This window comes from Mastigoproctus giganteus, chromosome 2 (assembly GCF_048544385.1).
Source record: "Mastigoproctus giganteus isolate SK-2022 chromosome 2, ASM4854438v1, whole genome shotgun sequence".
Classification (NCBI taxonomy): Eukaryota; Metazoa; Arthropoda; class Arachnida; order Uropygi; family Thelyphonidae; genus Mastigoproctus; species Mastigoproctus giganteus.
In genome coordinates this window covers 7,188,935-7,197,199 of record NC_143576.1, presented here as the reverse complement: position 1 = coordinate 7,197,199, position 8,265 = coordinate 7,188,935, and positions in this window count along the sequence as shown.

Below are 8,265 nucleotides of genomic sequence, written 5' to 3'. Positions count from 1 at the left end.
CTCCGTACCCAGGTGAGAAGGAGCAGCAGTGCATAGCACACACTTCCTGATTAGACCAGGGTTCGAGCCTGCCACCACCAGATGCGGAAATGTCAGGGAATGACCACTGCATATCCCAGAACAATATGGCCCTTAGTTGCTAATGCTCCTAAAAACCAAATAACAAACAAACAGCACATTTACTTTGCTGGGAGTTTTTAAATCTTCCATTTTGAAAGTTGATTAACCACAGCAGACAAAACCACAAGGATGATTCTGACTACTGCTAAGGGTGTGAAGAGTCCTAAAACAAGAGATTGTGTTCTTTTGGTCAATTAGGAAGTACTATATTGCTGTATGTGACTGGTGCACAAATTCCCACTGAAAATTATCTCAAATGTTGAGGCATCACAAATTTTAGTTGACATTTAATTTTTGAAATTGTAGACTAGTTTCCAGTACCCCTTAGTGTGAATAAAGATGTAGATGAATCGTCAGAAATTTTGTAGCATCAGTTCTGTCAGTACCTACCAGATGCTATCTTGAAAGAATTGATATACAGTAGGCCTAAGTTGGGATATTGGCAGGTTCCTGAGGAAGATTGAAATATAATAAGTTATCCCAAATCTTGTTTAGCATTTTAACAATTCCTCATAGTTGGGTGGGAGAGAACATTCAGCCTGGTTAGAAAAACAAAAACTGAGTTTAGAAAAACAAAAACCTTTTCTTCCTGATAAAGCTTTTAAAATGTTCATGATAACCACTGTTTAACTAGACAGCAGGCCATTGTTGTGAACAAAAATTTGACTTCAATGTTTCTGAAGAGGGAAAGGGCTACAACAGTATCTTTCTTGAAGCAGTTAAAATCAGCCAATGTTTAATAAAAAAAAATTCAGACACAAATCTTAAGTAAGCTAATGTTTGACTGCTTCTACAGGGATGGGATACACTTAAATAGAAAGGGTGCAAGAATATTTGCTGATGCTATCAAGGCAGTGTTGGGTGGGTCGGAAAACTGCTAGCTTAGGGGGGGGGATACAAGGACTAATAGATTAACAGCAGCACTGGCAGAGGTGAAAGTGATTCTGGCACTGCTTCTATTGGAATGAGCAGCAGCCTGAAAAATAAGATACAGGGTATTTCAGAGACTGCTGGAAATCATTGCAGTACAAGTGAACACATGGGTTGTGTTAGGGTAGCTAAGAATTGGAACAGGTGCAGATATATACCAATTCTAGGAGTTTGGTAAATAATTTTGATGAATTTGAGGTATAGCTCAAAACATCAAAGACATATTGTTGGGATATTAGAGATGTGGTGTCACACAGATATAAGGAAGGCAGAACTGGAATTTGGGGTGTTTAATGTGTACAGAAAGGAAGGAGGGGTTATGTTATTAGTTAAGAGAACGATAAAATCCAAGGAAGTGAAGCTAGCCGACATCGCTGGACGGTGCAGTGTCGAGTCAGATGTGACATAAGCATTGGGAGATCATTATTTTAATATAAAATGTGTATTAGTAGTGACAAATATTGCAAGCAAGCTTATACATCACCAGAAAAAAAAAAAAAAAAAACTCTCCCATTGCCTGTTCATTCTCTCTAATAATTGATCTATTTCTTCATTAAATGTATTCAAACTATCCACTTCCATAAGTCCAGGTTGAAGTTTGTTCCAACAATCAGTTACCACCCTGGCTGAAAGCAAATTTCCACACAGGAACTGCAATCATCCTTCAATTTAAATTTGTTTCCTTATGTGTAATATCAAGTAATGAACACAATTAAATGAAAATTAGTTTTGGTTGTTTCTGAAATAGTCAAATGAATAATGATTAAAAGCAGCAATCTATTCATTTTCCAAGCCACTCGAAACCTACTGTATCTTTCTTTGCTGTATCCATTGGAATCCAGATTGGTACTTTTGAGGTGGATCCATATGGGGTGTTTAGAGGGGAAAAAAATCCAAAATTATCTTCACTAATATATTTAGGAAATAATAATTTGCATTATATTGCTCCTCCATGGATCAGTCCTTGCCTATGTGCAACAATACACATAATGTATTGTGTAATTTAAGTGTTTTTAATTTTAGATTCAAATCAAGAAAGGCGATCATTTTAATCAGCCTACAATTTTATGGCACCTTTATTTCATTATTCATACAATATAGGAAAAATCCAAATTTTTTAATTCATTTGAATTGTAATTAATGCATGGACAAATAATGTAAATTATAAAAATACAATTCATAGACTAAATATTGTGTATTAAGAAACTTGAGAACACAAACAAAAAAAAAAAAAAGTACTACAAAAAAAATCTAAATGTTTTATTTTAGATGCAAATTAAGAAATGGTTTTATGCATTATCACTGTTTTTTTTTTTTTTGAGGAAATTATCTTACTTGGAATGAGATTTCTATTGTACAAAATTTGCTGTGGGCTAATTTTAAGTGTGGGAAAAAAGGAGTTTTTATTCCACTAAATTAGTGGACCCTTGTGTCTAGGTGAAAGGGATATTTTATAATATTTGATATTATGTGCTTCTACTTTAGCAATGTTGGATGCTCTAGTATTTTCTATTTGGACAAGATTTACCATTGTATAATCAAATTCCTCTCAGAGTGGATTTTTTTCATTTATTTTGAAGCTTGGGCTGATGTATATATAGTTGGGTATGGCTTTGCCTAATGATTTGTTTCCCATGAGCCATCACCACAGGCCAAAATGGAAACCTTTAAAAAACAGTACACTCAAAAATTAGAAAATACATATTTTTTGTAGTTTATTATTAAAAAAATATCTTTAATCAACTGTGTACACTACCAATCCATGTGACAAACTGGATGGCATTGTGCTGTGTTCTGGTTTATAAATTAGCTGGCTGGTTAAATGCTTAAGCTAGATCAGTTGTAACCTCTGAGTTTATTTAAAGAAGAGGTTAGAAAAGCCATGTGAGCACTTTTCAAAGTTACCAAATTGAGAAGTACAAGCAATCACTTGTAAATAGCAACGATTTGTGGTCAAATTCAGTTTATCACCCAAAAAAGAAGTTTTGAAAAAAGACTGAACTCGTTTAAGAAAAGAACATTGCACTTAAACAATACATCAAATGCTGAATGTAAAGGGATATTCAGTCAGATGGAAAAAAAAATGCAATTCAGATCTTTCTGATGGAACTTTGGAAATGCCTCTAGACAGCACAACAGGACCATTGTTTATAAGCAAATGTTTGACTCGCCTACGAGGAGAATAAAATCTGGGGGAAGAGTACGAAGCTGTCATAATTGATTTCTGTTTAGATTGTCAGTTTGTGTCTAACAGACAACCCAAACAGAAATCCTATTACAGAAAAGCATACTGTACTGGTAAACGGACCTTTGCCTATATTCTAGTGGAAAATGAATATGGTGTTAGAAATTTCAAGTCAAAGCCCGGATTTTAATAAACTTGCTTTATGAAAACATCTGAACAATTACCAAAATCTCCAGATTTTCAAAACCGTAATTAAAAATGCAAAGATGTCTGCTCCCACATTACTTTGCCTTTTGCTTTAACATGCTAGTTTCTCTTTCAGCATTTCATAAAGATCCCAATTTCAAACTGCTCATATGTAGTTTGAAATTGGTATATCAGCTGACACAGTGAAGACATCTCTTACAGAAAGGAGGTTCTCTGTTTTTTTGTATCAATTATTAGTGATGTGAAATGGCTTTTTTCTTCAATTATTAATCCTTTTAACTTTGACCTTCATTTTCAGTTAAAATATATATTTTAAATGAGTAAGAAAACAATATTTTTTATAAACATTAAATTACAATAAGTACGTACTGTAATCCATTAAGAAACAGAAGTATTGGTACACTGCAAGTAGAATAAAAAAAAAAAAAAAGTTGGGCATAAGTCAGGTTCTGTCTGACTGTGTTTGACAAAAACACTGGGAAAACTGCTGCTGCTTGGTTAAAGCTGTGATTTCCCCAAAACACTGATTTAGTTTCTGAAACCCCCCCTTCCCCAGAATATCTTAGTATTGCCACCGTATATAAGTAGGCTTCTGTAGCCAAGTGGTCAGTAGCACATGCTCTTTTAGTAGACCTGGGGTTCAAGCCCCTGACTGCTAAATATGGTCGATCTGCCAACCTGCACTGGACCAGTGTGGCAGATTATGGTCCATTTCCCTTATCATGAATTGTTGGAGGCTTCCATCGTGCAGTGGGTTGATAATGGCTGCATTTGTTTTTTATATATGTAAATAGTTATCACAAAAGTTCTTTTAAGTAATTTTTTCACTGATAATGACATCTAATAAATTAATTTTATTTAGAAAATGTATATTTTGGTGAGAAACTTTTAGGATGCCCACCTATTCTTAGTATCACTAAGCCAACATGTATAATGATACAGTGGATTCCGGTTATTTGGGCCACCGGTTAATCGGGGCAGCCGTTTATTTGGGGCAAATCTTAAAAAACAAAAACCAATCGAGAAAATAGCCAGGGTTTACTTCGCTTAATTGGGACAAAATGCCGTTTAATCGGGGCAGGAGACCTCAGCACTGGAGATTACCCTGCGATTGTCTCCGACCGTACCACGTAGTTCGGTCGGATTTCTGGAGGTCACAACCATAAAACAATAAAAACAATTAGCAGTCACCTGTTTATTGGGCTTTTGTGTTAGTGCAATCTATCATAAACGGACAGTAAACTCGATTTTATTGAATTTGCGGTAATACCGACAGCTGGAATTCTGTGGGTTATTATGGCAAAATGTGTTTACACTTCCATGGAATCTTCAATCATATAAAAAAAATAATTTTCTCTTCATTCCTATTTTGAAAGCTTCGTAATTTGTTACTCCGTTCTCACTTGCGCGTGTTGTGTTACTTGCAATTTGTGTGTGCCGTGTTCTTTGTTATTGATTGCTTAACTTGTTACTGTTTTAAATTTTAACCCCCACCCACAAATGTCAGTGAACAGAAATGTCAACTAGTTCGTATGTACATATTACAGTACGTATTAATTATTCCGATTATCACGTATATTTTCCGATTTTCACGTATCATTAATTTTTAATTGGTAAGGTAATAAAGAGTAAATCTGTGCTTAATATATCTCTACTTTTATAGCCTGTGGATAGTATTCCTCATATTTTTGCTAATTAGAATCGCTGTTTAATAGAGTTAAAATTCAATTCACAAACGTGATCACAATGACCGGCGCTTACTACACATCGTATAGTGAACGGTACTTTACTGTGGTGAGTTCGTCGTAATGTGATTTGATTGTAAAGTGAACTAATTGTAAAGGGGGGGGGGGGGTAAATTGTATTTTTAACTATTTACGTGAAACTTCGGATAATTGGGGCAGCCGCTTAATCGGGCCAAAATGCACTAGTCCCGATGTGTCCCAAATAACTGGAATCGACTGTATTGCCTTTTCTGCCCTTGAAAGATGATAGCTACTCTACATTTTGAAAGTTTTTTTTTTTTTTTGACCTTTCAAACATATTCTGATCCTATTCCAACTTATCCTTTTACACAATATTTCCTATTCCCCTCACAGTAAGTAGAGTTGCAGACTGGTTACTTTCTCTAGGACTATATCTGCTGTTGAGGATGTTTCTGATGCTTGAGTGTCATCTCTAGTGTAAAGTTGGGTAGCCAAGTGCTTGACAGCCCCACCCAGTACATCAGTTCTGTTCTTTATGCTCATAGATTCAATGGAATTTTTGTAAGTTCCTAATTTAAAGTAACAAGGTTATACAATTTTCACTAGAAACTTTTTAGCATTAACTAGATGTACTTGAGTTGACAGTCTGAAACTGCACTGGTACATGTAATTAAACAGAACTTGCTTAAAACAACCAGTTACTACTTGGCCAGTCCCTTTATGCCATGTGCTCTCCTGCATAAAATGAGATTGATTTTGTGGTCTGAATCGCACTTTTCTGCTGCTCATGTATGGACTGCAGGTACATTCTATGTACACGAGTGTTGAGGGGAGTCGATGCTCAGGACCTAGAAATGAAGCTTGGGTCTCTATGGAGAAAGGCTGCCAGCCCACTGATTTATTTTTCCCGGTTGCTTGATAGCTCTTGATGTTATTAGTAGTGGCAAATGATGAGATACTTCTCGTTTATCTATTCGTTCCCTCCAATAGTTTGCCTAGTCTTCCTTGAATTTATTTAAGCTATCAACTGCTTGCTGGCTAAAGGCAAACTTCCACATAAGCAACCATCCTTCCTCAATTTGAATTTGTGTCGCCTCGTGCATAATCTGAGCAAGAGGAGGAATCTCATTAGCACTGAGCTTGCTCAATCCATTCAAAGCCTTAAACACTTCAATCAGATCACCTTGCAGGTGCCTAGTCTCCAGATGCTGCAATTTGTATAACTGGAATCTTTCTTGGTAAGAGCACCCCTTGCCAATCTTGTTGCCCTTCTCTGTACTTGTTTTTGTATTCATTCCAGTAGCTCCACATCCTAAAATGAGGCCTCCAGACCTGTATGAAGTACTCAAGGTGTGGCCTGACTATTGCCTTATCCTTGCTAGCAAAATTCCTGTATATCATCAAAAAGAACTCGTGAGCTGTCCTGGCAGCTTGTGTGCATTCCTCAGAATTTCATATCTTACTGCACAGTTGGTACATTACTCTGGGCTTACTGCTACCCATATGCAGTACTTTGCATTTATCAATGTTAACCTTCAGTTGCCATTTCTCAGTCCATCTGCCCAACTTTTCTAGATCATGTTACAGTAGCATACTGTCGTTAACCACCAATGTCTGCAAACTTGAGCATTAAGCCTGATATTATTATTATTATTATTATCCATATGATGCAAGGAAGCCTGAGGCTTATGCTGCACCAAGAAAAAAAAAAAAAAGAAAAAAAGTTCCCGAGTAACCCTGAGACAGAGAGAGAGAGTCAAAAGTAGAAGGGAATCACCAAGAAAGAGAAGAATGATGATATCCAGCTCAGGACCCTGGGTGTGCCAAGCCCATACTCACCAGATGTGAGCCCCTGGGGTTAGATATGCCTTCATCAATACCACTGATAAGTAGAGAAAACAACAATGGGCCCAACACCAAACCCTGGGGAGCTCCACTAATAACATTAGCCTACAAAGAGCAGTGACCACTGATAACCATAGCAGTTTGTTTGTTATTTGGTTTTTAGGAGCATTAGCAACTAAGGCCATATTGCTCCGGGGATATGCGGTGGTCATTCCCTGACCTTTCTGCATCCTCTGTATTTGGTGGTCTAAGGCTCGAACCCCGGTCTAATCAAGAAGCATGTGCTACGCACTGCTGCTCCTTCCCACCTGGCTACGAAGGTGCAACCATAGCAGTAACTTTCCCTTTATGTTGCACTGCTGCAATCTGTATATGTCTTTTATGTGCAATGGTATCAAAAGCCTTTTTCTGAAATCTATGCGTACAATATCAGAATTATTTTTTGCATTCAGTTCCTTTTTCACTTTGTCATAGTATCCAGTCAAACTGGTCAGACAAGATATCTGATGAGATAAAAATAAGCACTTATTGGCTTGTTTTATTTGTTTTATTTTAGTGCTTTTAGATGACATGGGATAATTCTGAAGTTGGTTGTTTTGAAGCCTGCTATTTGACAATGAGTGAATTAAACTGTTTATTCTTATCATCGAAAAACATTCACTTCAGAGATTAATGTTTATGAATTTTTACTTTCATGAAAGTGGTCTATTATCATTAATCATAATCATAATTATCATTATAATTATCATTATGATAATAGCATTTGAACAAAAATTAGCTTCACCTTGTTCTCTTTCTTTATTTTTACTAAATTATATTAAAATATAATGTAGTTATTTCTGAAAAGAAATATTTCTTCAAAATATATATGTATATTACTCATATTGTGGAAACCAATATCTTCACTCTTTGTTCAATATTTGTATTAAAAATTCTATTGCAGTGTTGGGTTATTTATGGTATTGCTTTTTCTCGGGAACTTAAAACCTATATATAGTTTCTCTGGAGAGATCACTAAGAATATCTTGTATATTACAAATGGAGAAAAAAATCTGCAAATGTAAAAATGAATTTTAAATCAGAGGATGATAACATTCCATGCCATGACTGAAGAGGTAAAAATTTTTTTATTTTTTTTTGCAGAGTTATAGGGATGTTTATTTTCTAAATGAAAAATGGAGGGTGAATACAATAATGGGCTTTGCATTTTACAGTAAATGAAAGGAACAAGAAAGCCTACCTTAAAAAATAGCCGAATTGACTTACTGAAAA